This window comes from Bufo gargarizans, chromosome 3 (genome assembly GCF_014858855.1).
Source record: "Bufo gargarizans isolate SCDJY-AF-19 chromosome 3, ASM1485885v1, whole genome shotgun sequence".
In the NCBI taxonomy this organism is placed as follows: Eukaryota; Metazoa; Chordata; class Amphibia; order Anura; family Bufonidae; genus Bufo; species Bufo gargarizans.
Window position 1 is genome coordinate 360,145,822 of NC_058082.1, and position 15,554 is coordinate 360,161,375.

The 15,554-nt window shown below is 45.7% G+C and overlaps 1 protein-coding gene across 3 annotated transcripts in view; it reads left to right on the top strand.

Annotated features, from left to right (window-relative positions):
* HIVEP3 (HIVEP zinc finger 3) overlaps positions 1-15,554 on the top strand; it is a 146,310-nt gene that overhangs the window by 24,607 nt on the left and 106,149 nt on the right. For 2 of the 3 annotated variants that reach the window (XM_044287950.1, XM_044287953.1), the window contains exon 2: positions 8,943-8,987. The exons of the other annotated variant lie outside the window; for it this stretch is intronic. The gene's annotated coding sequence lies outside the window, so the exon portion shown is untranslated. The remainder of the gene's footprint in view (positions 1-8,942; positions 8,988-15,554) is intronic. 3 annotated transcript variants of the gene reach the window in all.

Here is a 15,554-nt window from a genome sequence, read left to right on the forward strand (position 1 = left end):
AGGGGTCCGGCTATCAGTGACTGCCGGATCCCTGCCGCTGATCGGGCGGGCGCAGCTCCTGAACCCCCCCCCAATGACCATGACGTACATGTACTTCTCTGGGCTTTAAATCACGTCCAGAGATGACAGGAGTGGTGTGGAATGGGCCCGGCATGCATGTTGGTACCTGCATTCCTTGGATATAATGGAGGCCATTTTGGCACCAAAAATGACAGAAATTAAAGCAGGCCCAGCATGCATGTGGAACCTACACTCCCTGAATTGTATGGTAGCCGTCATGGCACATAACAGATAGAATTTAGTGTTAGGAACCCGTCTTACAGAGATTGCCTTGACGTGCGGCAGACGGGCTCAAATAATTTTGTACATAATGATTTGCTAAGCATCTCTAATTTATAAGTATAGCACTTGCAATTATTATGCAATTTTGTACTTTATTTGGTTTGCAGAGAGCTGTTGCATTGCATGGTTTGTTTTACAGAGATGACGTACATGTACGTCATCGGGCGTTAAGGGGTTAATATTTATGTGTCCAAATTATTTCAAAATTATGTTTATCTAGTTACGTGTATTAGGTTATATAAATGTATAATACACATTTAAAATTATGAATGTTTTCTATGTCTTTGTGCTACGGTACATAAATATATGAATTTAATGTATATAATAAAGACCAAAAACAAGGAAATGCCTGAAAACCAAACTCTGTTTATTTTTTTGTATGTTTTAAAAAATATATATAATACACTGAACAAAAAAATAAACGCAACACTTTCAGTTTTGCTCCCATTTTAAATGAGCTGATCTCAAAGATCTGAAACATTTTCTACACAAATATTGTTCACAGATCTGTCTAAACCTGTGTTAGTGAGCACTTTTCTTTGCCGAGATAATCCATCCCACCTCACAGGTGTGGCATATCAAGGTGCTGATTAGACAGCATGAATATTGCACAGGGGTGCCTAGGCTGCCCACAATAAAAGGCCACTCTGAAATGTGCACAATTTTGCCTTACTGGGGGGGGGGGACAGAAAACCAGTCAGTGTCTGGTTTGGCCACCATTTGCCTCACGCAGTGCAACACATCTCCGTCGCATAGAGTTGAGCAGGTTGCTGATTGTGGCCTGTGGAATGTTGGTCCACTCCTCTTCAATAGCTGTGCGAAGTTGCAGAATATTGACAGGAACTGGAACACGCTGTCGTATATGCCGATCCAGAGCGTCCTAAACATGCTCAATGGGTGACAGGTCCGTGAGTATGCTGGTCATGCAAGAACTGGGATGTTTTCTGCTTCCAGGAATTGTGTACAGATCCTTGCAATATGGGGCCGTGCATTATCATGCTGCAACATGCGGTGATGGTTGTGGATGAATGGCACAACAATGGGCCTCAGGATCTCATCATGGTATCTCTGTGCATTCAAAATGCCATCAATAAAATGCACCTGTGTTCGTTGTCCATAACATACGCCTGCCCATACAATAACCCCACCGCCACCATGGGCCACTCGATCCACAACGTTGATGTCAGTTAACTGCTTACCCACACGACGCCACACACACTGTCTGCCATCTGCCCTGAACAGTGAAAATCAGGACTCATCCGTGAACAGAGCGCCTCTCCAACGTGCCAGATGCCATCGAATGTGAGAATTTGCCCACTCAAGTCGGTTACGACGACAAACTGCAGTCAGGTCCAGACCCCGATGAGGACGACGAGCATGCAGATGAGCTTCCCTGAGACGGTTTCTGATAGTTTGTGCAGAAATTCTTTGGTTATGCATACCGATTGTTGCTGCAGCTGTCCGGGTGGCTGATCTCAGACTATCATGGAGGTGAACATGCTGGATGTGGAGGTCCTGGGCTGGTGTGGTTACACGTGGTCTGTGGTTGTGAGGCCGGTTGGATGTACTGCCAAATTATCTGAAACGCCTTTGGAGACGGCTTATAGTAGAGAAATGAACATTCATTGCACGGGCAAGAGCTCTGGTAGACATTCCTGCAGTCATCATGCCAATTGCACGCTCCCTCAAACATTGTGGCATTGTGCTGTGTGATCAAACTGCACATTTCAGAGTGGTCTTTTATTGTGGGAAATCTAAGGCACACCTGTGCAAATATTCATGCTGTCTAATCAACACCTTGATATGCCACACCTGTGAGGTGGGATGGATTATTTTGGCAAAGGAGAAGTGCTCACTAACACAGATTTAGATAGATTTGTGAACAATATTTGAGAGTAACGGGTCTTTTGTGTATGTAGAAAATGTTTCAGATCTTTGAGTTCAGCTCATGCAAAATGGGAGCAAAACCGAAAGTGTTGCGTTTATATTTTTTTTCAGTGTATAAACAATAATGTGAAAAGAAAAATCCCAAATTAAACAAACGCCTAGGTGACCCAGTTGGAGGCTGAAACTGGGGCCCAGGCTAGGAGGGTATTGAAGGGAGGCCAGAGTGGTGACATGGGGCGGGTGAGGATGAGGAGGGGCCAGGCTGCACAGATGACTGGTCGCCATAGTAAGGTTGGGCATATGGTCGACTATGTTGCCCATAAAATTCCCTTGTGGGCCAGAAATGTGCCCATGGCTGCACCAATTTTCCAGAGCTTGGAAACTTTTGGAAGGCTCATTAGGCGGAGTAACTGCCTCCAGAACAATCCTTAGAGCCGATTTGGTTCTCAGTATTCGCTTTGGAGGCAGATTCCTTAAATAATGACCCAGACTCTGCGCATAAAGATCACAATGATCCCCCTGCCGGACTCAAGACAAATAATCCAATACTTGGGTATTTATTGCAGCCTCGGCAGTGGGCACTGGTCTGCGGCGGCGTGCTGGTATATACAAAGTGGTGGTGGTGGTGGGGGGGGGGCACAGTGGAGGCTGGGAGCTGAGAGGCGGTCGAGGTGCTGGGCACTGTCTTGAGGAGCTTTAGAGGCAGGAGGCTCCTCATCGCACGTACTGGAGTGCTGAGGAGCACTCTCTTCAGCTTTCTCCTCAAGGTTGTCCTCCGTCCTACAAAATGAAAACAAACATAAACAGGTATATTAATATGTCCTCAATTTTTTTTATTTATTATATTACTATCATCAGCAAAATACATTTTTAACACTAGTTTAAATAGGACTGTTCCCCACTCCTGACACACATTGTTTATTTACTTCATGTATTCCCCATGTACTAACAATTCTGGATCATCTATTGTTATGGCTCAATGTTGTGCCATTCCTTTATTATTAGTAAAATAGACGTTATAAATGAATTGCTATTAGCCTTCAGTTTTAAAGGGTACCGAGGGGTAGTTAACAAGTTGGGGAGGGGGATGTACCTGCACACCTAAACATGGCTGCACTGATTGGATAGAATGAGTGAGTTCAGGTACACCCCCCAAACTTGTTACCACCCCTCTGTACCCTTATAGAAGTCTAATAGCAATTCAATGATAACTTCAAGCAGGAATAATAAAGGAACGCCACTACATAAGAGTCATAAGAATAGATGCTCCAGAATTGTTATTGCATGGGGAATACATAAAGCTATTAAAAAAGCCATGTCAGGAGTGGTGACAGGTCACCGGGATTTTGTGTATAGAGCTGAGGATATGGGTTGCTAGATGGCCGCTAGCACATCCGCAATACCTAGTCCCCATAGCTCTGTGTGCTTTTATTGTGTAAAAAAAAACGGTTTGATACATATGCAAATTAACCTGAGATGAGTCCTGTATCCGGAGATGAGTCAGGGACAGGACTCATCTCAGGTTGATTTGCATGTTTCAAATCGTTTTTTTTTTTTTACATAAAAGCGCACAGAGCTATGGGGATTGGATATTGCGGATGTGCTAGCGGCCATCTAGCAACCCATGTCCTAAGCTCTATACCCCAAATCCCGGTGACAGGTTCCCTTTAAGCAAATACAAGGAGGAATCAGATTGGTTACTATCGTCAACTATGACATTTCTAAGTTACACATTGGTACAAATGACATTATCCACATAGTAAACATACAGTGTGTATTGAAATACATGTAGTCGTCATTGTTTATAATGAACTTACGGACGAAGCTCCATTAATGGGCGCAGTAACATCAGTTGTTCCTTCAAGAAATAGGGCCTTTTTCTGGAGGTCTCGGACGCACTGCATCCTTGCTGCTGGATCTCCTTCTGGAACTGGTCCCGACAGCTCCTCCAGCGATTCTTTACTTCATCAACTTGGAATAAAAATACACAAAAAAAAAAACATTTAACCAAACAATACAATCTTAATAACAGAGGACATCTTATGCCATGTGCTATGCTAGGGAGGACACCGTTTGACATGTGCTATGCTAGGGAGGACAGCGTATGACATTTGCTATGCTAGGGAGGACACCGTTTGACATGTGCTATGCTAGGGAGGACAGAGTATGACATGTGCTATGCTAGGGAGGACAGCGTATGACATGTGCTATGCTAGGGAGGGCAGCGTATGACATGTGGTATGCTAGGGAGGACAGCGTTTGACATGTGGTATGCTAGGGAGGACAGCGTTTGACATGTGGTATGCTAGGGAGGACAGCGTATGACATGTGGTATGCTAGGGAGGACAGCGTTTGACATGTGCTGTGCTAGGGAGGACAGCGTTTGACATGTGGTATGCTAGGGAGGACAGTGTATGACATGTGCTATGCTAGGGAGGACAGCGTATGACATGTGGTATGCTAGGGAGGACAGCGTATGACATGTGCTATGCTAGGGAGGACAGAGTATGACATGTGCTATGCTAGGGAGGACAGCGTATGACATGTGGTATGCTAGGGAGGACAGCGTATGACATGTGGTATGCTAGGGAGGACAGCGTATGACATGTGGTATGCTAGGGAGGACAGCGTTTGACATGTGCTGTGCTAGGGAGGACAGTGTATGACATGTGGTATGCTAGGGAGGACAGTGTATGACATGTGCTATGCTAGGGAGGACAACGTATGTCATATGCTATGCTAGGGAGGACAGTGTCTGACATGTGGTATGCTAGGGAGGACAGTGTATGACATGTGCTATGCTAGGGAGGACAGTGTATGACATGTGCTATGCTAGGGAGGACAGCGTTTGACATGTGCTATGCTAGGGAGGACAGCGTTTGACATGTGCTATGCTAGGGAGGACAGCGTTTGACATGTGGTATGCTAGGGAGGACAGCGTTTGACATGTGGTATGCTAGGGAGGACAGCGTTTGACATGTGCTGTGCTAGGGAGGACAGCGTTTGACATGTGGTATGCTAGGGAGGACAGTGTATGACATGTGCTATGCTAGGGAGGACAACGTATGTCATATCCTATGCTAGGGAGGACAGTGTCTGACGTGCTATGCTAGGGAGGACAGTGTCTGACGTGCTATGCTAGGGAGGACAACGTATGTCATATGCTATGCTAGGGAGGACATCTTATACCATGTGCTATGCTAGGGAGGACAACTTATGCCATGTGCTATGCTAGGGAGGACATCTTATGCCATGTGCTATGCTAGGGAGGACAGCGTATGACATGTGCTATGCTAGGGAGGACATCTTATGCCATGTGCTATGCTAGGGAGGACATCTTATGTCATGCTCTATGCTAGGGAGGACAGCGTTTGACATGTGCTATGCTAGGGAGGACAGCTTTTGACATGTGCTATGCTAGGGAGGACAGCGTTTGACATGTGGTATGCTAGGGAGGACAGCGTTTGACATGTGCTATGCTAGGGAGGACAGTGTTTGACATGTGCTATGCTAGGGAGGACAGCGTTTGACATGTGCTATGCTAGGGAGGACAGCGTATGACATGTGGTATGCTAGGGAGGACATCTTATGCCATGTGCTATGCTAGGGAGGACAGTGTATGACATGTGCTATGCTAGGGAGGACAGCGTATGACATGTGCTATGCTAGGGAGGACAGCGTATGACATGTGCTATGCTAGGGAGGACATCTTATGCCATGTGCTATGCTAGGGAGGACAGCGTTTGACATGTGCTATGCTAGGGAGGACATCTTATGCCATGTGCTATGCTAGGGAGGACAGTGTATGACATGTGCTATGCTAGGGAGGACAGCGTATGACATGTGCTATGCTAGGGAGGACATCTTATGCCATGTGCTATGCTAGGGAGGACAGCGTTTGACATGTGCTATGCTAGGGAGGACAGCTAGGATCAAACATGTATAGATTGTCCACTTTACTTACCCAACCTCTGCCGACTCTGGCCTTGACTATTCTCCCAGATGGTACTGAACAGGTCCTGGGTGATTTCGAGCCATGCCGCATCCTTCTTGTACCGGTCGTGGTACTACTCCCCCGACCTGCTGTCCCAAAGACTTGGTCTCTCCTCGACCAGGATGATCATCCTTTTAACATCAATGGACTTTTTGGCCTTTTGCATCTTTTAATTCGCTCCGCAAGGGCAAGAGAACGAGAACAAGACTCTTTCCTATGCAGTGCCTGCAGTCAGACGAACTTCCTGTCTTAAATCCCTTCACTGTTGCTAAGTTACTTGCGTTTAAAACTCAACGCAGTGCATTCGGATGCGATGCGTTTTTCATGCAGCCCTATTAATCTCTATGAAAAACGCAGAATATAGAACGTGCTACGATTTTCACACAACGCAGAAGTGATGCGTGAAAAACAACGCTCATGTACAGAGCCCCATTGAAATGAATAGGTCAGGATTCAGTGCAGGTACAATGCGTTCACGTCACGCATTGCACCCGTGCGGAAAACTCGCTCGTGTGAAAGGGGCCTAACTGCAGCACCAGAACTAGACTGCTACATCTATTGTGTAGTGAACGGAGCGGGTGACAGCAGCGTTGCTCACATATAAGTGAATGGGAGCAGTGCTGCAGTTACTGTTTCCTTGCACTACATGGATCTGTATAGTTCTGGAGTTAGGCCTCATGCACGCGGCTGTTGGGCGGCCGTGGCCGTATTGCGGCCCACAAACGGCGGATCAGCAATCCACGGATCAGCACCCCACATCACGGATGCGGACCCATTCACTTGATTGGGTCTGCAATTCCGGAGATGCGGAACGGACTCACAGAACACCGGAAACACTACGGAGTGCTTCCGTGGTGTTTCTTTCCGTGGTTCCGCAACGCAAAAAAATATGACATGCCATATTTTTTCGCGGTGCGGACATACCACGGATCCGCAATTGCAGTCCCCAATGCACGGAACGGCCGCCCGGCGGCCGTGTGCATGAGGCCTTACTCTGAATCAGCTGATCGGCAGGGAGGTGGGTTGTCACAACTCCGCCCTTCAGATATATATCGATGGTGTATCCAGAGGCTCAATATGAAAAACCTGGACAACCCCTTTAAATTTGTTAAAAAATCTCCCAAATATAACACTGAGGCTTCGCTCACATCTCCGTTATGGAAATCCAGTTGCCTGATCCGGCTGTCGGCCGGACAAAAAAATCATTGCATGCATGCGTTTTTGTCTGCTCGAAACCTGGCATTTATGCAGGAAAGCGGCTGGATCAGTCAATGGGGATCCGGCGGTGAAGTAAAGGATCCGGCAGGCTGTTCCGGCACAGAGCAGCCTGCCGGATCTCCGAATGGAGATGTGAACGAGGCTTGAATGTTTTGTGTCTCTGCTCCTTTTCTAAACAGGAGAAGTCACTGCTTCCACTATTGATGACGTAAAACGACTTTGCTTTTATTGGTGCTTATTTCCAATATTCACCATTTTCTGTAATACTTTTCTGCTTCTCAAACTTTTTTTTTTCCTTCCAAAAATGGAAATCTCCTGAGTCAGTTGTCTGAGATTAGCAGCAGCTCCAAGCATCTTCCAGGGAAGCTGGATGAGCCTCTGATCAGTAGGTTGACAGCCAAGGGCCATCTCATTATGAGCTGCTCTGTGAGTGTGCGGGACGGAGAAGAGTATGATCTACGGCAGGCAGGATATATGGGGTGACAGGAGATGGATCTGTGTTACTGGCTGAGACGAGTACAGCATGTTACTCCTCAGCAGGCTGCCAACAATAGCCATGCAAAACTGAACCACTGAGCACGCTGGGTGAAGGCCACGCTCAGGCTGGGCATCTGCGGGGCGTGTCTCTGGGGTGGTGTTATATGTCAGTGAATGGGGATTTAGAAATGGACGTGCGCTGTGTGTTTTTATAATATAAACCACAGTGTGCACTACTCATCATATTTTCTGTGGTTTCCATATTCAGTTTAATAGGAAAAATATGTGGTGTTGTTTGCAATTTTTAGAAGGGAAAAGCTCATGGGTCAGTTTAAGGTTTTGGCAGCACGGCTTTTCCATAATTAGTGCTGCATTATATATTAGTGCTATCCGTAAAGGATAAGAGAACTGCAGTTATAACAAGAACTGGTGTAAGAAAGGAGAGAAATCATTAGTATTTATCTGACTAATGAATAATGTTTTCCTTTATTAAGGGTATGTTCAGATCTGCATTACGGAATCTGTCAGGCTGTTCACCGTATCTGGCATTTTTGTATACTGCCATTCACTGCCAAATTTCCATTGACTCTAATGGGATCTCTGCCGGAACACCCTGCCAGATTTCGTAGTGCCGATGTGGGCGCACTCTTATTGCAAACCACGTGTGTCCTGCTTCATGTAAAACTGAAGTTTAGATATCCAACCTTGTGAAGTGGACCTTTGATCTGCTGACATATGTACTGTAATAACTTTAGCCAGCATTGCAGCAGTCTTTAGGGTCCACACTGTACTGTGCTGGTGATTTCCACTGTGGATTTACCCTTGGTAAAGCACAAGGTGAAAATCCTTTATATCAGGGATGCTCAACCTGCGGCTCTCCAGCTGTTGCAAAACTACAACTCCCAGTATGCCCGTCGTTTTGCAACAGCTGGAGGGCCCCAGGTTGGACATTCCTTCTTTATAAAGAATATTGATAAGCATGATAGAAAAGTTGCATCCGTACTAAGATTCTTACATTTTCCAGGTACTGCACTGTGCTGAGGGAGAAGTGCATTTGACAGCCTGACAGGTGAGATTTCTCTTTGCTTCTAGTTGGGAAGTCCATACTTTGTCCTCTTTGTTTACACTGTTTAGGGAAGACCCCTTTTACATTACGTATAGGAAATACCTTCTCTAGGGAGAAACATTCACTAAGGATGGATTACAGTGGGTTTCCCACTTGTGGTTTAACAGAGGCCTTACCTTGTCTCACCCTGGGTTCAGACCTGAGCGTTCGGGATGTCGCGCTCTGTATGGGCCATTGTACCGGCGTAAGCAATCGCGCATACAGAGACAAGCAAACGCCCATTGTCGCGCGTTCCCGGAAGTCTATGTACGGGAACGCGCGACAAGACGCCCCAAAGAAGCTCATGTACTTCTTGGGGCGTCGGGCGTTTTACAGCGCGATCGTACGCGCTGTAAAACACTCAGGTGAGAACCATTCCCATAGGGAATCATTGGTTCTTGCCTGTTAAGCGTTTTACAGCGCGTAGGAACGGGCTGTAAAATGCTCAGGTCTGAACCCAGCCTTAGGGAAACTTCTCAGCCTACTGGGAGTGCCTCAACCTCCGCTGCATTGGTAGATTAGAAATAGGGTTTATATATAAAAGACTGGGCACACCTAGGGTATTGGGTCACTACGTTTATTAGGATTGGGTGTACGACCATAAAATAATATAATAAAATATATTAAAATATATCCAAGGCACATAAACCAGTCTTTTATATATATTTATTTGGTTTTATTTGAGTAGTGGGGTGATACTACTGGACTGTGAGCACCCTTTTTGGTGGCTCAGCAACCCTGTGCGTCCTACTACTGCATTTGTCCATTTAGAAATAAGGCTTGTCAGATCTGAAGTGCTGAGTCTGCTCTGAGAGCAGTTGTCGTGGTTAAATACTATACTGTGCCTTATAAAATGCACACCACTGAGCCACAGTGTATGACCAGGAGGACTGGAAATAACATAAAAAATCTACAGTGTCCATAACTTTGCATGCCAGGCATATGTCCGGGGAATCGCATTCCAGAGAACTGGTGCAGCAGAGGAAAAGTCTTTAAAGGGGTTCTCTGGGAATTAATAAAATAAAATTACTGAAATTACAGTATTTTTCGCTCTGTAAGACCCGCCTGCCCATAAGACAGAGGAGGAGAAAAATATATTTTTCATTAGACCTCAGATCAGACCGCCATTTAGACCCCCCAATGTTAATCAGACCTCAGCTCAGAGCCTCAATCAAACTTCAATGTTAAAAGACCCTTAATCAGACCTCAGCCCAGACCCCAATGTTATTTAGACCTCAGCTCAGACCTCAGTCGGATTCCTACTGATAAGGTGCTTATTCTCTATCCTGTGGATAGAGTTGATCTTGTGACACAACCCCTAGAAGGATGGACTCACACGATGCATGTTTTGGGGGCCTATTTTATTTTAAAGTGTGCAGTGATATATAAGACATGCATACATACAAGCCAAATGTTTTGGTTTGTGGTGTTTTGGGCATTTGAGGCTTTTTTTTCAGGGGCAGCATCTGGCGTTGCTTCCATAAGTTTTTCTATAGAATTAGAAAAATTACAGAATTCCTGTTTTAAATGAAAGAAAATAAGAATCTTTACCAAAACACATAAAATGTTACTCTTGGCATTGGAGCCCTAAAGGTCATGAAAGACCATGTTTTGGTTGTCTCAGAGGTTTCACTCCCTGTCATTGTGAGCAGTTCATATTGGACCTGGGTTCTAGACACTTAAGATGTTGGTTTGCGCTCAGGATCCTGTAGGCAGTGGTTATTGCACCTGTTTGCCGCGTGGCTTGTTATTTTTGAATAGGAAATTTTCATGAAAATTGTTCCCTTTTACTTCCTTCATAAGTGGAGGTGGTTTGCGGTTCACTGAGCAAAAACGGTTTCACCTCTTTTCTTTGTGCATGATTTTTTTTTAACAATGTGTTGCTTTCCTAAACTTCACTAAAGCTGGCCATACACATTATACTTTTGGCGGCCAAAACCACTGAGAACAGCAGGCTTGGGCGACACACTAATGTGTGCGGGGAGCTCCTGACGTCACACCTGGATTTTCACCCAATCCTATTGTTCTCCAGTGAGATAAGCAGCCAGCAGAAGTGTCTGGCAGCAGCTTTCTCTACTCTCCCATTGCATACACTTACACGTTGCTGATCCGAATGTGTATATAGAGGCCGGGAGGAAGACTGCAGAGATAGCTCAGTGTAACGTAAAGTGAATTAGAAAGATTTGAGACTGAATAAGCTTATGCAGACAATGTGAATAAATATATTTACTAAGTGTGATTAAACATACGATAACACCAATAAATCACATACAGAATAATAAAAAGTAAATAGACATCACTAACCTAAATGGGGTGGAGACTTCGTCAATCATGCTATTACCCATGGCTGTCTAGCCCGTTATAACACATGTCTGACACCCCAGGGTGTACAAGAGAGATAGGGCAATCATACTCACATACTACCTAGAATGGAGGCCTGGTGGAGTCTGCTGAGACAAGGTGAGTCACAGAGTATAAACCTGTTAGCCCCTCCTCCAGTGTGAATCAAGCATGTCTCTAAAATCACTCAGGAAGGTGGTCTTATCAGCACAATGGGGGATGGGTACTATCTCTAACCCACTTCATTACAAGGGAAACTTATGAACTATTACACAGCGTATTAAACAGAATTAAAGGGGAAAACCAATCAGTCACTTAAAAATACCCTTAAAATACACTCAGTTTGTTCAGCCAACAGCCAATATGTGCATCGGCAGCTGGAGTCTAGGAGCCGACAACCCCAGTGGTCAAAATTTGTGACCCATTAAAGAAAAACGCACGCACCTGTCCTCACTACCAACGTTCTAGTGCTGCTGCCCTATTCCCAGCTGCTTCTAGTCCCAGATGAACCGGAAGTGGCTTGGTCCCATGACTGCTGCTGCCAGTTTCTAGGCTCGGTGACATGTGCTTGAGTTGCATGTCACTGCCAGTGAGGTGCCATCCATGCATATGTGACCACTGAGACTAGTCATTGGCTGCAGCTATCACAGGACCATGTCCTGCCGGGAATGTGGCTGCGCCGGCGAAACAGCGGGACTGCACACAAGCGGTTTTTAATTTTTTTTATGGGGCACACCTTCCGACCATTTTTGGCTCCTAGTCAGGACAACTCCTTTAATGTCTGCACTGTACTTAACTATTTCTGCCAGTCACGTACAGTTGAGTGGAGCAGCAATGTGCACATGTGACCACTACTCTATTCAAATGGGAAAACATAGGATCCCTGCTCTTGATCTGTGGGGGTGCTAGGTGTTGGACCCCTGCCAATCAGACACTTAGGGACACATTTATTAAGGGCTCCTTCACACTTGCGGCAGGACGGATCCGGCAGGCTGGTCTCCCTGTCGGTTCCGTCCTTCCGCTGTTTTGCCGAGCCACCGGACCACCGCTCCGTCCCCATTGACTATAATCGGACATGCAGGACTTTTTAGTCCGGCGGCTTTCGCCGTGCTGCGCCGGAGCTCAGCCCCCGTCCCCATTATAGTCAATGGGGACGGAGCGGCGGGTCGGCGAAACAGCAGAAGGACGGACCCGACAGGGAGACCAGCCTGCCGGATCCGTCCTGCCGCAAGTGTGAAGGAGCCCTAAGACTAACGTTTTAGATGACGGTCTTAATAAACCCCTAAGCTGTCAGCGGATGGCCTCTTCATAACTTCGGTGCATCCAGCGCCAGTTCTGAATGTAAGAGAGCTTCCTTGCTGTCTTACATTTAGACTAATTTTTACATCTAAAACAGGTGTAGAAAATGGTAAATGAGATGGGCCTGTCCCCTTCCCCGCCCATGCCATGCCTACATTTTTAGACCTGGCAAAGAGCGGGGAGAAGCGGCAGATTGCGGCGCAACTAGCCTTTGCGCTGCAATCTGTGCCTGAAATACACCTAAGGCTACTTTCATACTGGCGTTTTGGCTTTCCGTTTGTGAGATCCGTTCAGGATCAGTTTTGCCCTAATGCATTCTGAATGGAAAAGGATCCGCTCAGAATGCATCAGTTTAGCTCCGTTCCGTCTCAATTCCGCTTTGGAGGCGGACACCAAAACGCTGCTTACAGCCAAATGGATCTATTTGGCTGTAAGCAGCGTTTTGGTGTCCGCCTCCAAAGCGGAATGGAGACGGAACGGAGCTAAACTGATGTATTCTGAGCGGATTCTTTTCCAAAAATGTAAACGTTTTCTCTGACACAAGATGACACAATAGAAAACGGATCCGTCCCCAATTGACTTTCAATGGTGTTCAAGACGTCTTGGCTGTGTTACAGATAATACAAACGGATCTGTTCATGACGGATGCAGACGGTTGTATTATCTGAACGGATCTGTCTGTGCAGATCCATGACAGATCTGCACCTAACGCGAGTGTGAAAGTAGCCTAATATAGGCGTATTTCAGCTTCATAAATGACCCCCTTAGATAACTGGGGGGGTTCAGCCCTTTTAACCATCATATTCATGGCAGCATGGTTGTCAGGTAAAACTGAAGTATTGGGCTCTATCCTAGGCACTAGATTGCCTGATGGGTTCAGATTAGCTGTTACCCAGCTTTCCCAGAAATGGATAGAAATAATAAATGTCTCGATGAATTTTTGACATTTTCATGCAGTTGCTTATATTGAAAGAGCTCGATTTATTAGAATTGCCTTTTGGATTTCTGAGTTGCACAAGAATGCAAAATGTAAATGCTGAGTGATATCGGCAGAAAAAGAAGCAAGATTTACATACGGTACTTCCTGGTCTCATGGCATTGAGTCACGGTAATATTACAGCACCCAGAACTTCCCCTGTCCTCTGACCACATCCACCCAGCTCCAGTGTGAGGTGGAGATATTTCTCAGGCAGCTATAAATAGACAGCCATAGGAGGGTGCGTGGGCGCAGGAGAGAATTGCGGGGGAGGAAAACCCGCTATATATAGGTACTTCCTCTCCTCTGACACTAAAACTGGAACAATGCAATCTTGAGAGATTTTATCATTACCGTCAGACTATGCGGGCCATGAGGCTGACGTCATCAGGCCTCCCTGACCCTTACAATATGGGGTTGGTTTTCACTCACTGGCTGCTGATATTACAGTCTGAGTCATATAGCGTATAATTTGATTTTGTAGATATTAAATTCTGCAAATATAGTATTTGGGTCTAGACCTTGTACAACTACAGATTCTACAGTTTTTTACTCGATTGTGTCTCTGTATCTGTCAGTGGAAAGTTATACAAGAAGAGTCATTCTGCTGTCACTTTATCTTATTGTATTGCAAGGTATTTAGATGTGAAATTACTTAAAGGGGTTTTCCGAGACTTTAATACTGATGGCCTATCCTCTGGTGGATGAGCTGTTTGAGAAGACTCACAGCTTTTTCTAGGCCAGTGACGACACGTTCATCGGTCACGTGGCCTAGGAGCAGCTCAGCCCCGTAGAAGTGAATGGGGCTGAGCATGATAACAAGCACAGCCGCTATACTGTACGGCGTTGTGCTTGGTGAGCTGAGAGAAGGCGCTCACAGGAACGGTGGTGCTTTCTCAAGCAGCTAATCGGCAGGGGTCCCGGGCGTTGGACCCCCACCATCAGTAGTAAAATGTCGGAAAGGAGAAATCCAGTGAAAATGATCTTCTGATACTTCATGAGAATATCACATTCGTATATAATGTCTGACTGGTATTGATTTCCAGTCTGAAAGGCCTTAAAAGGGCTATATCACCTATATTTTTTATCAATATCTAAAACCAGATACTGATCTTTTTTTAATTTGTTGTGTTTTTATTTTTATATGGTTAGTTTTTTTTTATTCTGTTTTCTATACATAATTTTAGGGGGCGTCCATATTGTCTGATGTGCTGTTAAAGGGAGACTGTCAGCTGTTTTTACCATGCAGTAGCAACTACTGCACTAAGTAGGAGCCGGGGAGAGCTGGGCAAACATACCCTCTGGGAAGCTGTTATTATCAAGAGTAGTATGAATATGAGTTTTTATTCTGCCAGGCTGAAAAAGTCCAGGAGGTGGAGCTTCACTGTGAAGCCCTGGTAGCAATGTGCATTCAGCTGCTTGACAGCCCCCCTCTCTGCTGAGTGACAGCTGTAGCATCCAACCCAGAGACTGGCCAGTGCAAAGAGCACTTTACAATGAAGCTCCGCCTCCATGGCACTTGCAGGAGCAGAACCTGGCAGAATCAAAGTTAATATTCACACAACTCTTCATAATAAAAGCTCCACAAAAGGTATGTTTGTCCTGTTGTCCCCAGCCCCTGCCTTTTGATGTCAGCAGTTCAGTATGGTCAAAACTGCTGATAGACTCCCTTTAGCAGCCTTTAGAGATCAGCAGATTACAGCAGACACAAGGACCATAGAGGTAAAGGATGTAAGATGTTCATTGACTGGACATGCTCTGTGACTAGTGCAGAGGTCACTGTACACTGAGGGGGGGGGGGGCAGGGGTAGATAAACTGTGACCACCTATTATGAATGGTGAGTATTAACTATCATTAGCAGTTGTCAGCCTATTATGAGGGTTAAAGTGAAACAAGATGTCATGATTATTTTAAT